Source organism: Vulpes lagopus, chromosome 12 (genome assembly GCF_018345385.1).
Source record: "Vulpes lagopus strain Blue_001 chromosome 12, ASM1834538v1, whole genome shotgun sequence".
NCBI lineage: Eukaryota > Metazoa > Chordata > Mammalia > Carnivora > Canidae > Vulpes > Vulpes lagopus.
Window position 1 is genome coordinate 37709144 of NC_054835.1, and position 21731 is coordinate 37730874.

Here is a 21731-nt window from a genome sequence, read left to right on the forward strand (position 1 = left end):
AGGGGCCGTTAAGGGCCTCTGGGGCCCTTTGGAGCCAGCCCCTACCTCAGAGCCTGGTTGCCTGGTGCTGGAGTACCCCAACACTACACCACCCTCCTTCCCAAGTTGAAGGATTGGACACCGTCAGGCCAGTCATTTCCCAGGTTGGAAAAGAAGTTCCCTCTGGGTCCAGGTTGGGGTCAAGGTCTAGGCTGAGGCCTCTTCCTCTTCTGACAAGGCTGGAGGACTTAGTGATGCTCTTCCTCAGCCACCTCCCTTCTCCCTGCCTGCCACCCCCCACGCCCCCATCCCATTCTGGAGCTGGGGTCTGGTGCTCTGCAAACTCTTTCTGAGACTGGTATGTGTCTCAGGAGCTGGATGTATACTCAGTTCTCCATCAATCTGTATCTCTCTTTACAGACTCTCCCTGCACCTTTCAGCCAAAGTGTTTGTTTCCTAATTACAAACTTGAAATTCAGGATGGACAGGGGGTGGGGGTGGAGGTCATTAAGCCTGAGTCCCTCGGATTCACCCCCCTCCACACACCAACACATACTTCATCTCCAACCCCCCTACTATGTCCACCCCCACCCCAGGCCCAGCTGGGGGTGGATGGGGTTTGATTCCATGTGGTTTTCCCCCTCTGCCAGGGCAACAGCCTTATTCCCAAAAGTGGCTGCTCTCACTGAGATGTGCTCATTGGCATGCGATTTGAATCTCCATTACATAACCAGTCATTTCGCCTCCAAACACAACCCAAAGGCCCCCAGCCCCAGCCTCTTCCATTTGCTCACAAGGTGGTTGAGTTCACCCCTAGGAGGCTGGGAACTCCTGTTCCAGCATCTGAGGCCTTGCCTTCCCCTTGGGAATAATGAGAGCAGTAAATCCCTTTTACCTTCAATGCTGGATTCCAGGACCTCAAAACCTTATGACACTACACAGTGATAGTGCTAGAGCTAGAACCTGGGTACTCTGATGAGATCCTGGCATAAGGTGAAGTTTTGGGGAGGGGGCTGCTGTTAGGAAGGTGGCTTTGGGGTGCCATGGGGCATGGGGCAGGATTTCGAGGATCCCAGCCCAAGAGGAGAAGGACTGGACCCAGGGAGTAGGCCTCATGCTGGGCTGCTCGATGGGGACCTCTCTGTGCCCTCACCAGGCTTGCCTTGAACCCATGGGGAAGGGCTGCATGAAGCCCATCTGGTCTTCTAGGGGTGCAGCAGTTTTGCCAGAGATGGGAATGGGCATGAGGGATGGTGTTGGTTGCAGAATAGAGCAGGGCAGGGGTGGGCAGGGGGATGTGTCACTTCATCCTTCATTGCAGGGATACTTAGAAGGACTACCTGGTATATATGGGTAAAAGATACTACAAAGAAGTAGAATGGACTAAGTTACAGTATGAGGGGCTGCAGTTAGCTCTTCAGGAGAACTTGTAGGGAGAGGTTTGCTAACTGCAGTATCCCAGTCTGGCCTAGAACATCCTACAAGGAAGTTTCCTCTAGTATAGTGGGTTAGGTAGATCCCTGTGATGTTAGATTCCAAGTGTAGGAATCTGGAGAGATTCATAGGGGATGCAAATATATTCAAATAAGTGTATACATTAGTGCGGGGGGGGGGGGAGTGTTTTTAAGGAGGGGGGAATTGCTTTAATAATACTAGCTGATGTAAGTTAAGTTAAGTAAGTAACTTACTTAATGTAAGTACAGTTAAGATGTAGCTAAGCAATTACTCTGGGCCAAGATTTATAAAAACTACTTCATTTAATCCTCACAATACCACTGTGATGGGGGTATAGTTACTATTCCCATTTTACAGTTGAGGACACTGAGGCATAAAGAGCTAATCACTTGGCCAGAGTCACATCACTAACAAGTGGCAGAGCTAGGGAAGGGACCTGGCAATCTGGCTGCAGACCCCATGCTCTCTACCCTGCCATCCTGTTTCTTGAACCCTCCCTTATCCCACTGTCACTCCCACCCTGAATCTGGGTCCATCTTGGCCACGGCTCAAGAACAAGGTTCACCTCCTGCTGGATTGGAGCTTGGATGCTTGTCAGGCTGGGACAGAGCAGAGGACTGGAGGCCTCAGGGTGGTGAAGCCTCAGGTGTCCACCCATGTTGGTGGGTGTGAAATCAGCTCATTTACTCCTGCAACCCCCCCACCCCACCCCAGGCGAGCCCACAGCCCTTGGACTGTGGCTCAGTTCATGGTGTTTTCCTTCCAAAGGGACATCAGCCCTGCTCTGTTGGCTGCAGGGGTTCAAAGGTGAGATATTGGCTTGGTCAGGGATTTGGACAAAGCCCGGTTTTAATGATCCTGCTCTCTCTCCCTCCCCAGAGACAGCCATGAATAGGGCCTGTGGGAGCTGGCTCTGCCTTTCCCCAGCACCCCCACCCCCTTCAAACAACCCGCCTTTAGATCCACGCCCCCCTATTTCATGTGAAATTGTGCCAACTCTTTAGTAGGGCAGTGCCAGTCAGTACCAGGCAGGCATCTCTTTCCCTCTGCCTCAGTGGGACAGCAGGCTGGGATGGCCTAGGGACTGCACTTGGGGTGAGTTTAAAGCTCTATGGGAGTGGAGTTGTTACCTGTCAGAGTGGATCAGGACCAGAGGGGTCATCTTGTCCAACTCCTTCATGCTAAAGTGGGGAAACTGAGGCCAGAGAGTGCCCAAGGTCGGGTAGCCTGTGATTGGTGGACATGAACCCAGGTGTCTTGATTTCCAGGCTCCCAGGTCTTGCTTTTCTCCACTCGGTTCTGTCCATGATGCCCCCCCCCACCCGCCTCCTCCCCCCCCCCTCAGTGCAGGGTTCTGGGACTGGGCCTTGGGAGAGAGGGGAGGAGCAAGGATGAGTGGACAATGTGTCCCGTTCATCTCCGTGTCCCCAGTGACCAGCACAGTGCCTGGCACAGAGCGGCTCTCTATAAATGTTTGTGAAGTACAGGCCAGGGAGCAGCCCTTCCCCTGGCCTCTCAGCCCTTCCCCCTGGCCTCCCATGCCCAGCTCTACCCCTGGCATCCTGACAGCTGGTCTACACTACGCATCAGGCTCCCCCATCATCCTGGAGTTATTGAAGGGCAAGAAAACTAATTAGAAACTACTTCCATAGTGCTTACCACTAGGAAGGTACCTTCTCATTATCCTGTTTAGCAGATGGAGAAACTGATACAAAGAGATTCTGTGACTTCCTAAGGTCACACAGCTAGTGGTAAGTGGCAGAGCTGAGGAGTTGACTGTGCTCTCAACCTCATTCCAAGCAGCCCCAAAGGTGTGGTGTTTGTCTTGATGTCTCAAGGGCCAGGCACACAGACAATACTCAGAGAATGTTTATTGACTGACTGATGGACAGAACATGAAAAAACCACAGAATCCTGTAATCTAACCCTTTGGAAGTCTCTGGAATTGGAATCTTGGGAAGGCAGCCTAGTGGTACATCACCTGTCATCTGTGCCAGGAGTGCCTGATCTAAACCTAGGGAGGAAAGGAAAGCTCACACCCTGCCATGACTGCCTTCTAAGGCTTAACAGGGGCCGCTGGGGGCCCTAGTCTTCTCGCTTCTCTCTTACTCTCACTCCCTCCTTCTTCCCCAGAATTCTAAGGGGATGGTGCTGAACGATGGGCACATGGGAAAAGACTACAGGCAGGATTAAAAAGTCTTGTTCCTTTTTCATCTTTCTGGCCCTGAGATCTTTAGCCCAATGCATCACCTTGGTGGAAGATTCTACCCCTTTCAAGTTGGAGGGTAGACAGAGTGTCTCTTTTGAGGCAGGGCTTGCCATAGCCACCCATGCACCTTTCCTCCATGGGAAGTGGTTGAATTTCCAGCTATCTCCAGTCTTAAACCTTAGGCCCAGTCATCTCCTCCAACCTCCTCAAACCCATATGCCCCCAGGCAGGTGACCTCTTTCCCTCTGACTACCCCTCTGCTCCCCATTTGCTAGTGTGAAATTACATCAGTCATTGGTGTGGCCAGGCCACACTTCATCTGTTAACAAAGACCGGGGGTGGGGGGAGCTGGCTAAGAAAAAAGAGACTTAGTGTGGACATGTCTTTCTAATATACGGGCAACCATGGCAGACAAGAGGGAGGCCTGGGCCGGGCCTGGCCCCTTGGCACGTTAGAGGCAGGTTGGTTGGGCCTTGCCTTCAGCCTGCTGGGATTCCAATTTCAGCTCTACCCCTTTTACTCGCTGTATGATCTGGACCTTCTGACCAGGTTGTTTTTAGCCTCAATTTTCTTACCCCTGAAATAATCCCTCAAAATCATTGAGAGGATTAAATGAGATGATATAGGTAAAGCGGCTGACACTTGGTAGTCTCAACTATTAGTAGCAACTGTTTTAAACAGATGACAATAGTTGGATGGAAATGAGAATGACATACCTTTGGTGCAATGAGGAAAGGTCAGAGCAAATGAACTACCCCTGGAGGTAATGCGACTCCCCTCAGTGGAGGTGAGGACCCACAAGTTGGACTGGATTCCTATCCAGGCATTGAGTGAAGAGTTGAAACAGAAGCTTTAAGGGCACTGCTTTGGGATCAGCACCGTGTGGGAGGAAGTTAGGGGAGCAGGTGAGACCTGGTTCCTGTTGCAGGGCACCAGGAAAAGGGGGAAGAGCCCCAGCTTCCTGAGAACATGAGAGGTTGGCTGCTCTGGTTTGGGGGCTGTGAGGCTCCTCTGAAGAGCCTACGAGGCTGCCTGGAGGAACCCTGGAAGGGTGGCTGTGGTTCTGAAGGATGGGAGAACAGGGAGGCCATTGCAGGCCTGGGCAGAGTGTGCTGGTTGAGGGGCAGTGAGGCATCCAGGCCACTAGTCCTGAAGTCAGCTCTGAAGCTCCTGGCTGCCCAAGCGGGTATGGTGGTGGTGGAGGGGGAACTGCTGGCTCCCTGTGCCCCACACCCCAGCCTCTCCTGAAGGAGGGGCAAGGGCTACTCCCAGTGGCAAAGAGCTGTGGCCTGTAGAGAGCGGAACTCAGAAAGAAAGACTTCTTATGCCCAGTGCATTTGGGGGCGTCTGGGGGTCGGGGGAACAGTGGGGCCTTTGTCTCCGGCCTCCGGGAATCTGGCCGAGGAGGAGCTGTCCCTGGGTCTGGCTGAGCCCTCCACAGGCAGGTCCTCTTTGAAGTGACCCTTTCAAAGTTCAGCCTGAATCCCTGGGAGGAGAGACAGCCCAGGGCGGGGCTTAGGGATGTCTGAGACCCACAAGCAAGTTGAAGATGTTGAAACAGACCCACTGCCAGCCTCTTTGCAAAGGCAGGCTGGCAGGAGGGGTGTGGGCTGGAGGAATGTGGCCAGGCTGGGGTGGGGGGTGGGGGGTGGGGGGGGTGGGGACAACGACATGTGGGAGCCATTTAGGAGGACAACCACTCCAGGAGGCCTGGCCCCCAAGTGTAGGTTAATATAGGGAAGGGGAGAGTTCACTTTGGCCATGTGCCTGGTTTCTATCAGTCCCCAGATTGATTTCTGTCTAATTCTTGGACTCCTAAATCCACAGCTGTGTCTTCCTTTTTAATTTCCTCAAAGAGCATGAGAACACTCCTTGGAGAGGATCTGGTGCTGGCGCAGGACTTAGAGTCCCTGGTAGGAGGGACAGTGGCAGTCTGGCCTATTGGAGCTTTTCCTGCTCCTGAGCACCCCCCAAAAGGCTGGAGTGGAGACCCCCACCTTCCACCACAGTTTCCTTCATTCTCAATGTGGAGGAAACTGTATTGTTCTCCAAGAGAAAGGGAGGGAGGGAGAGAGGAGCCAAGTAGAGAGGGGACATCTCTGAACATTTTAACTGTTGGGATATTGGAGGCACCCCCCCACACACACACACACACACACATTTGATTCACTAGGGAGCTGGAAGCCTAGAGACAGGCCAAGGCCAACGTGCCGAGGCAGAGGGGAAGGGACAGGCAGAAGTAAGAGGAAGATGGAGGATGCAGGCCAGGTGAGAAAGGGGTTCAGGCGGCTGAAAAGTTCCCAGAGTCTCTTTAGCTTTGCTCTGCTGGGATTCCATGAAAGGAAGGAGAGGAAGGAGTGGGTTGCTGTTGGTGGGATTTTTTTTTTTTTTACTAAACAGTGGACAGTCCAGGTGAGAACCTACCCTACCCTGGGGCTTTTTGTTGTTGTTGTTGTTGTTGTTGTTTTTGATTTAAAAAAAAATTTTTTAAGGATTTTATTTATTTATGAGAGAGAGAGAGAGAGGCAGAGACACAGGCAGAGGGAGAAGCAGGCTCCATGCAGGGAGCCCGATGTGGGACTCACCCAAGGACTCTAGGACCACTGGGCTGAAGGCAGGCGCTAAACCGCTGAGCCACCCAGGGATCCCCCTGGGGCTCTTTTGTAGTTCACCTCCCCACACCCTGATCTCTCTGCATCATGGCACTCTCTAAACTTGAGAAGATTCTTCAGAATCTTCCTGTCCTCTTTTGAGGGTGTGGCCCCTGGTTCTTCCCCAAGAGAGGGGGAGGAGGAGCTGAGAACCCCAGGCCCTGATGGGGGGCTGTGGGCGGTTCTGGTCCTCTCCTGTATCTTGCACTGGCATCTGCAGAGCTGAGCCTTCATTAACTCTAATGAATCCTTGGCACTGTGCCCTCCTTTTGCCCTGAAGTTTCTGATGGGGGTGAGGGGACAGCTGAGATTGAACCTAAAGCCCAGCAGGTGGTGGGATGTCTGCAAGAGGGGAGTGGGAGGCAGGAACAGCGGTCCAAGCAACAAGGCTGAGACTGCTATTGGGACAGAGAAACAGGCCCCCTTCCTTCACTCCTGGGACCTGTTCCTCTTCCAGTGGCTCCCAGACTCTTAGGTCCCCACCTTGCTAGCTAAAGTGTTATCTGAGAGACTGGGTGTGGCCTGGGACAGTGAGGACATTCCCAGGCCTGGCATATACATAGAGTGTTCCTCTTCTCCCTAACTTCACTGGGGGCAGCAGGAGGACCTGACTCCGGGAATTGGAGAAATCAGACCAGGGCCAGATCTTAATGCAAACCAGGTCTTAATGCACACAGACTTTTGTCCATCTGGTGACCATTTCCTATGTAGAGTTCCTGTGTTCCCAGCTCCCTCTATGGTCTTGGGATCTGGATGAGTAAGACATAGCTCTGCCCTCAAGGGGTTCATTGTCTGCCTTTCCTACCACCCAAAAGTTTCACTAAGATTTCATAACCACAGGTTCTGAGATTTATCTCTATACTGCCTGCCATTCCAGAACATTTTTTGCTGCCCTTTACCAAAATTCTTGACATAAAAATGACCTGGCTTAACTGAGGAGCCAGACAGAAGCAGGCACAAGGGAGTGTCTTCACTGTGATATCATCTGAGTGTGACTGTGGTCCCAAAGATGGGAAGAAGGGTTTCACGATGGAAAGAGAGTTGGTGGATAGAATTGCTGTAGGTGTTAGTAAAAAACAAACAAACAAACAAACAAACAAAAAAACAGTTGGTGATAAAATTAATCTCCTTTCTCTCATCTCCTGTTTCTAAACCTATTGTTAAGTTGAGGATTCTTTTTTTTTTTAAGATTTATTATTTATTTATTTATTTATTTATTTATTTATTTATTTATTTTTTTTTTAATTTATGATACACATAGAGAGAGAGGCAGAGACACAGGAGGAGGGAGAAGCAGGCTCCACGCCGGGAACCCGACGCAGGACTCGATCCCGAGACTCCAGGATCACGCCCTGGGCTAAAGGCAGGCGCTAAACCACTGAGCCACCCAGGGATCCCCTAAGTTGAGGATTCTTGTGTGAAACTCCTTTTGATCATTTTCAAGGGCTGTCAGACAGTGGTTGCATATTTACTGGTACTAGAACTGAGACCTGGAGAAGGTAGATGATTTCACTGAAGGTCAGCTAGCATTTGCATTGAACTGTGACTTTCTGAATCCTAAGCCTGTCCCTGTGGTCACTGCTACATTCCTTGACAAGGAAAAGCCTGGAGGACACCCACACCACTCTGGGAAGGTGGACCCTTCCTCTTGCCCCCAGCTGAGCCTTGAAATCCAAGTAGGGGTTGATATAGTGAAGGAGAGGGGAGGGCAGACATAATCTGGTGGTGGATGCAGGCAGCACAATTATGTTCTGCTTCTCCATGACCATGCTGGGCACAAGCGTTCTCCCCGTGTCTCCTTGGGTTTGCTCTTGAGTGGTATAGGGGGGCCCTGGGTTCCATCAGTATATTTGGGCAAAGCCCCTGCCTCCTCTAAAGGTATTCCAGCTCTGAGTGGAAGAAGGCTTCACTGAGGGGGCAAGGCTTGCCAGGGTTTGAAAGATGCCTGCTGGGACAGAGGGGCTCATGGAGGAGAAAGAGAGTAGCATTCCAGACAGAAGGATCCGGCATGAGCAAAGGCAAAGAGATGTGAAATAGCCTGGCCTCTTAAGGCATCAATGAGTGCAAGACCAAGAGTAGAGATGAGATTGTCAAGGCAGGTGAAAGCCAGATCCTACCCCTCCCCTCCACCATCATGGCAGAGCCCTCAGGCCATACTAAGGAACTTGACTTGCATCCATAGACACTTTGGAGCCGTGGAAGGGTCTAAGACTGGAGGCAGCAGATCACATGAGAGATGATGAGGGTTGAAACTGGAGGTAAGGATGGAGAGGACAGGGTAGAGGTGGAATGTATCATCCTTTTCCCTTTTCCAGAAACTTGTCATACCATCTCTTCCCCTTGTCTGATAAAGCCTTCCCTGCCTTCTTTGTTTTTTTAAACTCCTATTCATCCTTCAGTGCCCAGTTCAAATACCCTTCTCTGTAAGCTCCCAACTCTACCCCATTTCCTCAAATATATTGGGACTTCCCCTTTGGGCAGTAGTTCTTAAGCCCCACAAGGGTAGGGACTTAATCTTGTTCACTGCTTTATCACCAGCTTCTAGACCAGGACCTGTTGACTAAATATTGTTGGTTGATGAATGAACATTCCCATAGCATTTGGCATGCATTATGAGAATCACGTGTTAATAACAGGAATATTGATGACACCTAACATTTAATTTTGTAGAAGATTTTATTTCTTTATTAGAGAGAGAGAGCACCAGGGGTGAGGAAGGAGAAGGAGATACCCCACTAAGCAGGGAGCCCGACTCTGGACTCGATCCCAGGATACCAGGATCATGACTTCAGCTGAAGGCAGATGCTTGACTGACTAAGTCACCCAGGCACCTCACAACTAATATTGACCATTCCTGTGCTGGACACTGCTGTGCCAAGCACTTTACATACACTATCTCTTTAATCTGCACAACTCCATGAGGAATAGATTATTTCTGTTTTTTAATTATAAAAAACTCAGAGAGGTTAGTTACTAGTCCAAGGACACAGAGCTAAGAAGTGGGCAGGTTGGGGTTCAAACTCAGATTCCTCTGAATTCTCTTTAGGAATGTTTGAACACTATGCTTTATAGCCTCTTTATTTGCTGCATGCCTGTCTCTTCATAAAATCAGGGATGGTTTCATTTAAAAAAAAAAAAAAAAGGCCTCTGTGGAGTACTGAGCTCAGATTTGTTCAGCAACTCTTATGTGTCAAGCACTCAACACTGAGTCCTCTAAAGGGCCCCATTTACAACTGAGAAGACAAAAGCTTAGAGAGGGAAGAGACTTGACTTGGGTCGCACAGCTGGGACCCAATCTTAGATCTCTTTGACTCCCTCATCCTCAGTGACAGTCAATAGTCTCAGAATGAGACTAGGGGCTGGGCTCTGAGGTTGACTGACGTGTTTAGGGACACACAAGGGCAGGACTAGGCCAGGGGCTGAGTCTTCTGCCCCTAGGCCAGTGTGCTCTCTCACTGATGAGCAAAGGGTGTCCAGAGGCAGGCCAGGGAGCCACTGTAAATTTTCCAAGTGCCAGCCATCTGTCAGACAGGTGAGCTCCAAGAGAGCGGGGCTGACCTGGCTCTAGGGTGGGAGGGTCGGTGTCTTAAGGCGGCAGAGCCTCATAGGGCCTATGAACAGGGTGAGAGGCCTCCTCTGGAGGCACTGCATCAGTGGGATACCAGCCACGGGGTGACCTGAAGGACCTCCAGGCGCCAGGGTGGAAGCGGGTGTGAGCAGGGGCCGGGCTCGGCGCTGGGCGTGGCCACCGCCTCCCGTGGACTGCCCCTTCGGCTCCGGTTCCCAGACCTGCCAAGACCAGCCAATCAGATGGGCGCACTGCTCTCTATTTGCCTTCTATTTGCATGACCACGCCCCTTCGCTCCCGTGGCTCCACCCCCGCTCCCCAGCGCGCCTCCCCTGCCCCCGCCGAACGTCTGGCCCCGGGTGCAGGGCTGGCGTGGGCGGGCTGGGGCTGGGGGCTGCCGGGCGGGCTGGGCAGACCTGGGCTGCCAGCCTGGCCGCACTATTCATAGCTCGGGCTGGCGTAGTTCGCATACTTGGCGTTTCTCACGTCTGGCTGGCCGGAGGCTGCCGCCCCTCCGCGCTCCTCCCTCCTATAGCTCACCCGCTCCTGTCCCTGCCTCTTCCCTCCCCCACCTTCGACTTCTGCGTCAGCCTTCCAGAAATCTAGAGGTGGTCCAATCCCCAAGAGGAAACTGAGGCCGGGAGAGGGGGCGTGTCTTTTGGCTTGGCCTCGAGGGAGAAACTGGTAGTAATGAGGCATGTAATGAGGTGGCTAAGAGCCTGGGCTCTGCCCGCAAACAGACCTGGGCTTGAGTCAGAGCAGCCACTAGCTGCAGGACCCTGGCAAGTTCCTTAGCTTGGATCAGGAAGTTTTCCCTTAACAGTCAAGCTGAGACCTGGAGGAAGATGGGGGAGAGGGAGAGAGATCTGTGGATGTAGGGGGCCAGCCTTGCCTGGGTGGACAAGGGTCTGGCCAGGTGGGCTGGGGGTGAGGATGGACAGAGGGCCCTGAAAAGGGGATTGGAGCAGCTTCCCTTTTCTCCCCACCCCTTACTCCCTTATTGCAGCACCCCCACTTTCTGGACCCAGTTCCCACTGAGGAAAAGGGTACAAAAAGATGACCAAAGGTCTGAAGCAGCCCCTGCCCCAGATAGACTCCTCCTGGAGACAGGGTTCTGGCCAATGGGGTCTCCCTCTAAAGAGAGTTTCATTTATTCCTTCCCTTTCAGAAACAGTGTGCCCAGCACACTCATAAATACATAGACACTAATTCAAGAGTGATGTGAGTTGGTACATGGGGACCTGACCCAATCTGGGACCCAGAGGAGGTGTTTCTGGGGAAGTGGCTTTTTTGCTAGAACTACAGGGTGGAAAGGAATTAATTAGGGTGTGGTTTGCTTAGGCAGGGAGAGAGCTGAGGAAGAGAGAACAGCATTCCAGAAACAGCATGTGCAAAGGGCCTGCGGCTGGAAAGGTTCCTAGACCCTAAAGGAACTGGAAGTAGACCAGGGTAGCAGAACACAGAGGAGGGGGGTGTAGTGGGTATGAAGCCTGGAAGCATCCCACAGGGCCTGGTGGTCATAACTAAAACAATGAGGCTGGACTGTCAGGGACCAGAGGAGTGATGGCAGCTTGGAACAGAGTGATGGACATGGTAAAGTGGTGAAGTGGGTAGACTCAGGAGACATTTGGGAAGCAGGGCACACTCTGATGAGTGAAATATAGGGTTGTAAGCCATAAAACTTCCCATTTCTTGGTTCCCAGAGTGCTTTCCCAGCAACTTTGTCAGGCTCCTATCCCTACCTTCATTTTGTAGCTGAAGAAGTAAGAAAACCTGACTGACCTGGAGGTCACATAGCCCAGGAAAGGGGAAGGGCCAGTATCGATGGCAAGTGTGATGCTCTCTCCCAATTAACCTTCATGCTAGGACAGCAATCTCTCACTGCCTCCTGTCTCCCACCCTTCAATGCCTCTGTACTAAGTATTCCCTACCTTGTACCAGACAGGGTGGGGGGTCCAAAGGGCCAGAGTAGTGAGTGGGTATGTGTCACATTTGTCCCAAGAGGCTGCTCTGCTGTTAAATGAGAGAATACATGTGCAGAATGCCTGGCATATAGTAAGGGTTTGATCTTAATTACTGCTGTGATAGTTACCATGTCTCAAATTTGGGGCCAGGCAGGCTGGTGAGAATATGATCTGAGGCCAAAGGCGATGCCATGTGTCTTCTGACCACAGAGCCCAGCCCAGAAAGCATCCCAGCTCCCCCATGGGCAAGAGCCAAGGGAGGTTGTTTGTCCCTACAGAGCCACCATCCCCTCCACCCTTCCAGCTGCTTCTGGGGCATCATGGACTGGATTAGGGAGAGGTTCAGCTCACAGGCTGGGTGAAGGGATGACCTGTGCAGGTTGGGCAGGGCCTGGGGTGAGGGGGTGGGTGGTTTCAGGGGTGGGGCTGAGAGCCTCTCCCTGCTGGGAGCCCCATGTACCCTGGGGGAGACTTTCGGAATCTGCTGAGACCTGCCCTGGGAGGGGATGTGGTCTCAGCTTGACTAGGACTGAGCTCTCCCCTGAGAGAAACCCAGTGGGTACACCTGTTGTCTCCGCTCAGGTGGTCGGACCACAGGAAGAACTTCTGAAGAGTGTTGTGTGGGGCCATAGGAAGAGCCACTCCCAGAGTTCTCTTTCAGTCTCTTCTGAAATGAACTGTCCAGTGTGGAGTAGGAGAATGGATGTAACTTTGGAGCAGAGTCCTTGCAAATATTCTCCTGCCTCCAGAAATAACTACCCTGAATATGATCTAGTCTGAAAAAGGGCCCTGGCCTCTTTCCAGTAGGAGACCCTTCCTAAGGTCTCAAGTCACCCTGTCCTCCTGCAGAGAATCTGCTCCTCTGTAGGAGATGGGGAGTGGTGGTCCTGGGACCTGTTTTTGGGCTGAGGGACTTAGGAATGCAGTGGGGAGAGGTGGAGTGGAGGGAATGAGGGCACCCTGCCCACTCTGGGCTGTGAGAAAGATAAGTGTGCCTGACCTGGGCCAGCAGGGGGCTCTGCTGCACACGGGACCTGCCTTGCATCTCTGACAAAAATGTACACTCTTCGGTGTGTAGGCATGTTTTTCTTGGAGTGTGTGTATGAGAAAGCATTTGAGAACAGGGACTTGCCTCTGCGTGCACACCCTCGTGCGTGTATGTGTTACAGGTGGTGTGTAGGCTTGGAACAGACGTGTGTGCTGAGGGGGTGAGGCCTCAGGGGGTGGCAACCCCACAGTTAGCACGACTTTTGCTAGGGAAATTCTTCCAAGGTCCTGATGCATTGGGTGTGACATGCCAAGAGTTTGGGCCTCCATGGGTCCAGAAGGTAGGTCCTCATCAATGACAAGGTTCAGACTCCCCTGGAAGCCTGAGAGCTCCTCCTATTCAGGAACTCATAGGACCCCAAAGATGACAAAAGGGACTCTGAGAAAGCATAATGGAGAGGGGTGGGAGGGAAAGGCCCTCCAGACAGGAGGCACCCAGCTACTCTGGGCAACCTCTGTGAAGAAGGTCTGCTCCAGGCCCCACTGGAAGACCTGTTCATTTGTCTCATCTTCTGGCAACAATGTTCTTTAAATCTGAATTTGAATAGGACTTTGCCATTTTTTAAAATTGTGGTAAAACACACATACTGTAAAATTTACCATTTTAAGTGGAAAGTCCAGTGGCATTAAGTATGTTCTCATTGTATGCAACCATCACCACCATCCATCTCTAGAACTTTTTCTACTCTCTGCCCATTAAACAACCACTCACTTCCCCCTTTCCCAGTGGCAACCACCATTCTATTCTGTCTCTGTGAATCTAGATAGCTCGTATAAGCAGTATCATGTAACATTTCTCCTTTTGTTCCCACCTTATTTCACTAAGCATAACGTCTTCAAGGTTCATCGTGTTGTAATTTCCTTTCTTTTTAAGACCAGATAAATTATATTGTATGGATATACCACATTATGTTTATCCATTTGTGCATCAGGGGACATTCAGGTTGTTTCCACCTTTTGGCTATTGCAAATAATGCTGTCATGAATGTGGGTGTGCACATACTGTTTTTTTCCTTAAAGATTTTATTTATTTATTCATGAAAGACACACAGAGAGAGAGAGAGAGAGAGGCAGAGACACAGACACAGGGAGGAGCAGATTCCATGCAGGGAGCCCGACGCGGGACTCGATCCTGGGTCTCTAGGATCACACCCTGGACCGAAGGTGGCACCAAACAGTTGAGCCACTGGGGCTGCCTGCACATACTGCTTTGAGTCCCTGTTTTCACTTCTTTTGGAGACAAGCAGAATTGCTCTCTCCAGTACAGTAATTCTGTTTAATTTTAGGAAGACCTGGGGTGCGTTGGGTAGCTCAGTTGGTTAAGCATCTGCCCTTGGCTCAGGTCATGGTCCCACGGTCCTAGGATGGAGTTCCACATCAGGCTCCCTGCTCAGCGGGGAGTCTATCTGCTTCTCTCTCTGCCCCTTCCTCTGCTTGTGCTCTCTCTCTCTCTCTCTCTCTCACTCTGCATACACACTCTCTCTCAAATAAATAAATAAAATATTTTTAAAAATTAGGAAGACCTGCCATACTGTTTTCCACAGCAATGACACTATTTTGCATTCCAACAGCAAAGCATGCAGGTTCCCATTTCTCCACATCTTTAACATTAACAAATAATTTTTAAGAGCCTACAGAGCACAAGGCATTCTAGTTGTACAAATCCATTTCTGAAAAGTTGTCCTTAGGAAGCTCTCAGGCTAATTGGGAGACTCAGGCCATGCCCTTGAGCAGTCTCCAATCTGAGGGGAAAGACACGGGCCATGACCTCTTGGAGACCCTGGACTGATACGGGATGAAAACATAAAACACAAGAACAAAACCCCTGTCTGCTCTCAGGGAGCCCCTTAGTCTGATGGAGGAGTCTTAGCCTCTTCCTCTGAGGAGTCCCAGATGGGCCCAGACACCTGAATGGATACATGGAGGGCATGCACTGAGACAGCCAGGCCTGCTGAGTGGAGTAAATCAGGGGGTGGAGAGGACTTGTGGTGGGCTCTGTCCCACACCAGCCTGTGGTTGCCCGGGCAATGGCCCTGCTGTTTACTTTGTGGCTGGCTCCAGACTCACCCTTTTCTGAAAGTGTTCATTTCCCACCATAAGAAAAGACGCTCTTTAGTCTCCCCTCTCTCTGGTGTCCCTGAGGAGGGGCCTGGCTCTCCAGCAGGGTGGAGGCCCTGCCAGCCTGGCACCTTCTCCATGTTCCTTGCTTACCAGGTCTCATATTGCCGACTTCCCCACTCCCAAAGGGTCAAAGTTCTGCTATGGAAATGGGGCCTTCTGATGATGCCTCCCTGCCTGACTGCTTGGGGAGATTGGGGCATGTGGGAGCCTGTAGGGGGCTGGCAGTGGGAGGTGGTGGTGATGCCCATGTGAATGGGTTCAGCTGGGTCTGCGCAGACCTCCGTGAGTGTCTGCCTGTGTTAAGGTGTCCTTGTGTACACATGGCTGAGTTGTGATTGTGTGTACACATGCAAGTCTGATTGTGAGTGTGGCTGGGTGTGAGAGAATGTGAAGATCCAGAAACAATCAGAACAGCTTGCATTGCCCTCGAGGGCATTATGCTAAGTGAAATCAGTCAAACAGAGGAAGACAAGTACTTTATAGTCTCACTTATATATGGAATCTAAAAACAAGGACAACAGCAAAGACACACAGAACAAATTTGGTGATCAGAGGCAGGGGCTTGGGGCTGGCAAAATGGGTGAAGGAAGTCAAAAGGTACAAACTTTCAGTTATAAAATAAAGAAATCACAAGAGGGATCCCTGGGTGGCTCAATGGTTTGGCGCCTGCCTTTGGCCCAGGGCATGATCCTGGAGTCCCGGGATTGAGTCCCATGTTGGGCTCCCTGCATGGAGCCTGCTTCTTCCTCTGCCTGTGTCTCTGACTCTCTCTCTCTGTGTCTCTCATGAATAAATAAATAAAATCTTTAAAAAAGTAATTAAAAAAATAAAGAAAAAAAAATAAAGAAAAAAAAATAAAGAAGTCACAGGGATGTAATGTAGGACATGATGACTATAGTTAATAATACAGAATTGCACATTTGAAAGTTGCGAAAGATCTTAAAAGTTCTTTTTATTTTAGATTTTACTTATTTGTTTGAGAGAAAGAGAAGGAATGAGCAAGGGGCAGGGTAGAGGGAGAGGAAGAAGCAGACTCCTAGCTCAGCAGAGGAGCTAGATGCAGGGCTCCATCCCAGGACTCTGAGATCATGACCTGAGCCGAAGGCAGATGCTTAATCGACTGAGCCACCCAAGGACCCGATCTTAAAAGTTCTTATCACAAGAAACTTCTGTAACTATGTGTGGTGATAGATGTTAAGTAGACTTATTGTAGTGATCATTTTGCAATATATACAAATAGTGAATCATTAGGTTGCACACCTGAAACTAATATGTGTGTCAATTATACCTCAATAAAAAAATTTGTAAAGAAAAAAAAATCACCCTGAACCCAGCTTGCATTTCTTGAACCCTTACTATGTGCTCAGGACCTGTGCTAAAGACTTCCTTTAAATTACTTCATTCTCCCAACAACCTATGAGGTGGAAATGAGTGTCATACACATTTTATTAGTGAGGAACAGAAGCTCCAAGAAGTTAAGTAAATTGCCCAAGGTCTCACAGCCAGGAAGTGGTAGAGGTTGGGCTCAGATTCTGAAGTTGAGGACTCCAGAGGACTCCAGAGCCCATATGCAACCCCCTGAGCCATGCTCTCTTTGGAATAACCAAGGGATTCTGACTGCTGAGATTGTGTCGATCCTTGAGACGATCCCTCCTTGAGACGGCAGTAGGACTCCTGGCAGGGCAAGTGCTTCCTCCTCCCTTTCCTCCTCCAGCCTTCCTTGGCTCTGGTCCAGTTTGAGAGTGAGAGAGGAGGGTTTCACAAACACCCCAACTCAGGGCAAGATTGGCTCTGGATGGGAAGAGCATGGAGTCTGGAAAGACCCTTTGGACCACCCTCTGCCCCATAGGCCAGTCTGAGTGGGCTACCCGGGCTCCCAGTGACGCAGGGTTATGGCACATTGAGTTAGTTGAAGAGACGCAGGCTTGCTTGGCCGGCTCATCAGCTTGGCCTGTTAGGGCATGCCAGGACTGCACACAAGTGGTGCTGGGAACCAGGCATCTGAATGGGGCAAAGGGGTGGAGGAGGCCTGGGGGAGGCAGCCCTTGAGCTGAGAGACTGGGGCAGGGGTCAGAGGCCCAGGCGTGGGCTGGAAGGGCATGCCTTGGGTATCACATTGCCCGCATGCCTGGGATGGATGGGGACTGGCGGTAGATTTACTGTCTGTATGTGAGGTTGTGGGGTGGTTATGGGTACATGTTTGGTAGTACGTGATGAATATATGGGACCTGTCAGAGAGTCATAAATGTGGGATGATTCTTTTGGAGTAGAGGCATTGTTTGTCATGTGGTTTGGGGGTCTACATTCTGGGAGGAAGCTTACCAATAAAGCCAGAGAAATGGAGCCCATGTGGGGCCCAGTGCGGGGCCTGATGCAGGGCCCAACCCCATGACCCTGAGATCAAGAACTGAGCAGAGATCAAGAGTCAGACGCCTAACCAACAGAGCAGCCCAGGCGCCCCTGCTTTTCTTTTTATATGCCTTGACCCTTGGGCCCCAGGATGCTCTCCTCCTCTTTCCCAGTCCCTGGTTGTCAGGCTGGCCCTGCAGTCTTCCGCTTCTACAGCCCAGGTCACCCTCTTGTTGGAGGTCTAACCTGGAAGGCCTCTGACCCCACCGTCAAACAAACTGTCTCCTCATAGAAGAGGCCCGAGCCCCTAGCACAGGAACTCCCTTGGTTTGTGGGGCTATCTGTTGGTGGGAGTGGAGGCAGCTGGCTCAGACCTGAATCTGGAATTTGGGGAGCCCTGAAGGTTTCAGGAGCTGGGATGCTAGTAGAAATTTAAGTGCCCCCGAGGGCAAGGTGTGTACTTGTCTTATTCTCCCACGTGTGTCCTAGCCCCTGGCCTGGCTCCTGGCTCATAGCAGGCACTCCAGTCACAGTTGTTGAATGGATAAACAAGAGGGTAACAGAAAGAGATCTGAGTTAGTCTGAGATAGAGTGTCAGCTTAGTAAAAGTGACATCTTGAGCTAGGCACTTGCCCTCTTGGGTCTCAGTTTCTACATCTGAAAAATGGGTATAAAACAATCCCTGGATAGCACTGGGTAGGGTAAGGGCCACATGAAATCCAGTGAAAGTGCTTTCTAACAGTAAAGAATGATTATCTCATTTGGAAAGAGGAAGACTAGATGCCCTCCCCTTGGAAGTACAGCCCCCAAGCCCTGCCCCAGGGACCCTTAGCAAGATAAAGTTGAATGGATTTTGCAAGCTGGTCAAACTAGAGGATGATGGGAGGGACTGCTCAGCGGGGTAATTCCTGATTTGGGGGGAGGAAGCTGGGGAGGGTGTAGGGGAGGAGGACTCACACGAGGCAGGAAGGCTTGGAATAGAATCTCAGCAACGCCTGGTATTTCCCAGCCCTGGGCCCCATCCCCCCCACCCTCTAGGACCCACCCCACATTCCTTTCCCAGAGGAAATGGGGGAGGGGGTTGAGAGGCTCCCCAGGCCTGTAGAATCATCTATTCAAACTCTGTACAACCTTCAAGGCCCTACTGTGTGCACCCCTCTCCTGATATCCCTATAGAGGTGGCTGGGCAAAAGAGGTGGCGTGGAGAAAGTGCACATTTGGGTTGGAAGAGCCTGGTCCCCCCTTGCTGCCCAGCCAGGTTAGAGGGCAGGAAGTGGACATCATACAGGGTTTATCATTTCCTAGGTCTCTGAACACAGAAACCCTGTGCTGCTTCTCGGCCTCGCCCCTCCCTGTAGCTCTCAGAAACCTCAGCAGTTTCGAGGGAAGTGGATTCTTGATCCAGACCCACAGCAGCACCTGTTGGCCCTGAGAGGCTCCGTGGGGCACGAGAGGGGAGAGTCACTCCACTTCCTCAGAAGCAGGGGGCTGCATTGGCAGCAAGAGGAAAGGAAGTCAGGCAGCTGGAAGGACTTTACTGGCTGCTTACTGGGAGAGCAGGCCAGACTCTGAACAAGGACATCCCTATGGACGTTGCCCTCTGCTTGGGGCCACAGAGTCTGGAGTCTGACATAGCTGAGAACAGCTTGGTGGAGCTCCCAGCTGGTCTCTGAAGGCCTGATCTTGGCGGGGGCTTGATAGGGAGGCACAGGGCAGGCAAGGGCAGGAGTGGGCCTGACCCAGAATCCTTGGTTTTCTAGTGATGGAGGGGCAGGAGTCAGAGTGCTAATGGAGATGCCTGGTCTCTGCTCCTCCTGACTGCAGTTCTTTCCTACTCTGCCCCTAAGCCCTCCTGACTCAGCGCTGGTGGCAGCCTTGCTCTTCCCGTCTGGCTTCCGCCCGGGTGGGGGTGGGGGTCCAGCTCTTGTACAGGGGGCCCAGCAAGCGGCAAACAGGAAGCAGGAGAACAAAACCGCTCCCTGGCTCCCTGGCCCCCACTCGCCTGCCTCACCCTCACCCTTCCTCCTCCCTTCCTTCTCCCTCCCTTGCTCCTACCCAGCCCTGTAGTCCACTAGTGCCCCTACCTCTGCCTCCGACTCAGTCCACCACAATCCATCCCTGTGGCTGTCCTTGTAGAGGACACAGGTGATGGGATGGGGGCGGGCAGAGGGAGGTACCCCTTCTGCAGGATTCTCCCTTCTGGTGGCTGCCCCTCAAGGGCCCAGCCCTATGGCTCTTCCTCCCTGAACTCCTAAATTTGGGAGCAGGGGTGGGCTACAGTTGCTCCCCCTCCCTTCTCTGGCTTCTGGCTAGAATTTGGATATAAGATACAAAGTTGGAATGAGGGGATCTGGGCTTGGAGTTCCATGCTGCCAAAACAAGCTGAGTGTTCTTGGCCTCCATTGCCTTCCCTGAATATTGGGTCATAGCAGGGGCCCTGGGCCACAGTGAGTGGCTGTGGGGAGAAGCACACTGTGAACAGTCAGACGAGATAGAAATGGTGGTGGCAAATACACACCTACTAGCCAAGGCCCCACCCGGGAAGGGGCCTGGGAAGAGACCGCCAGGAAGGGAGGCAGGCAGGGTCTGCCATCAACATGAGCTTCCTGTCTGACTCACATGCTGCGGGAGGGGGGTGGCCAGGTTGGAGCCCATTGTCAGCTTGGTCGTTGCCCCTCTGGGTGGAACTAATGGGCAGGGGGGTCCTGGGGAAGAGGGTTAGTCACAATTCCCTACAAGTGGTGGTGGGGATTCCACCTGCAATGTTAGGGTATATCATAACTCTGGTGTGGGGTGTTATGTGTGTGTGTGAACCAAGGAGGTACACCATCAATGTATGGAGTGTGTGTTCCGGGCAATGTGTACATGTCCTGGGCAATGTGTGCATGTCATCTAGCTGGCTTCATGGGTATCTCTGTGGGTATGTGGGGAGTGTATGGGTGGGTACCAGGGGATTTGGTGTGCTTTTAGGGACACAGTGGGTATGCTCACAAATGTGTCTCTTTGGGGTGTGTGGACCATATATGCATGGGAGGGTGTCCAAAGTGTGTATGCATATGGAAAGATGTCCACACACAATGTATATGTGAGGGGAATAGTGTGTTTATGTAGTGTCTGTGGATAGAGGGAGAGTGAGTGTGTGTGTGTGGATGTGAGAATATCAGGTGTATAGATGTGTGTGGGTGTGGTGTGGGTCTGCATAGGGTGGAGACGGTGTGTGTTTACATGTGTGCATCCATGCGAGGAACATATGTGCTGGAGTGAATGTGTGTTTCGCAGGCACGTGAGGCTGGATGTGCGTGTGTGCCGTCGAGTACAAGGGCCGGTGCATCGTGAGTTTTCGTCGCGAGTGGGAGGGTGAAAGTGTGCGCGCGCCCGTGTGCAGAGTGTGCCGCGTGTGGCTGTGCGGGGGCGCTGTATCGGGCCTCCCGCGTGCATGTGGGTGTGTGTGTGGGATGGGGGCGGCCGCGCACAGGGGCCGCCCCGGAGGGGGAGGCGTCTGCCCTGCGCGACTCGCCGGCGTGTCCGGGCTCAGGCGCCTTCAGCCGGGAGGCTCGGGAGGCGCGGGAGGCGCGGAGCTGCTGCAGCCGTCCTGCCGCCGTCCGCGCGGGCCGGCCGTCCCCTCGGGGCCCCTGGGCCCCGTGCCCGCGGCTCCGGGGGGCGGGCGGGGGCCCCCGGGGCCCGGCCGCCACCCGGGGGGCCGAGGACGCCGCCGGCGGGGCGCCGAGGAACAGCCGGGGGCCCCCGCGCGGCGCGCCCCGCTCCGGAAGCCCGGCCCGCGGCGCACTGGGGCCGGGGCGGCGGCCGGGCCCGGGGGCCCCCTCCGGCCGCGGCGCTCGTGGGCAGCGCGGTGTGGCGCGTGGAGCGCGCGGGGGCCTGGGGCTGGCGCTGGGAACGCGCCGTCGGCGTGGACTGCAGCGCCCCGGAGCCGCGCTGCCTCTGGCTGCCCTGCCTCGCCCACAGCGACCGCCGCGCGCCCGGGCCGCGCCTCGCCAGGGTGAGAGCCGCGGGCTGCGGGCCGGCGGGGTGGAGGTGCAGGGCAGGGGGGGGCCTCCTCGAGGCGGGTGGCGTCAGGCCGCCGGCTCCCTGGGGTCTTGGAGTTGAGTGCGCCCTGTGTCCCGGGACCCATGCCCCCAAGGGACCCATGCCCCCAAGCGCGGAGTGAGTGAGGAGCTGGAGAGATGCGGGCGAGGGTGGCAGGTTGTGGCCGGGAGCTTTTCCCGGGGCTGGAAGAGGCTCCCCAGTCTGAGTGACGGCCTCTAGGGCCTCAGACTTCTTGGTTTATACGCAGTGGAAGGATAGAAGGGACCAGGGTTGTTTGAATAGATGCTGGGGCCTGGAATCCTGAGGACTTTGCTGGGCAGGGAGCCCGAGTCAGAGGCAGGCAA

At 52.9% G+C, this 21731-nt stretch overlaps 1 protein-coding gene across 3 annotated transcripts in view; it reads left to right on the forward strand.

Moving 5' to 3' along the window:
* Positions 1 to 21731, forward strand: part of ARHGAP23 (Rho GTPase activating protein 23) — a 79017-nt gene that overhangs the window by 9318 nt on the left and 47968 nt on the right. Inside the window, exon 1 of one of the 3 annotated variants that reach the window (XM_041725302.1) lies at positions 21135 to 21340. The exons of the other annotated variants lie outside the window; for them this stretch is intronic. The gene's annotated coding sequence lies outside the window, so the exon portion shown is untranslated. Of the gene's footprint in view, positions 1 to 21134; positions 21341 to 21731 lie in introns of those variants that run through there. 3 annotated transcript variants of the gene reach the window in all.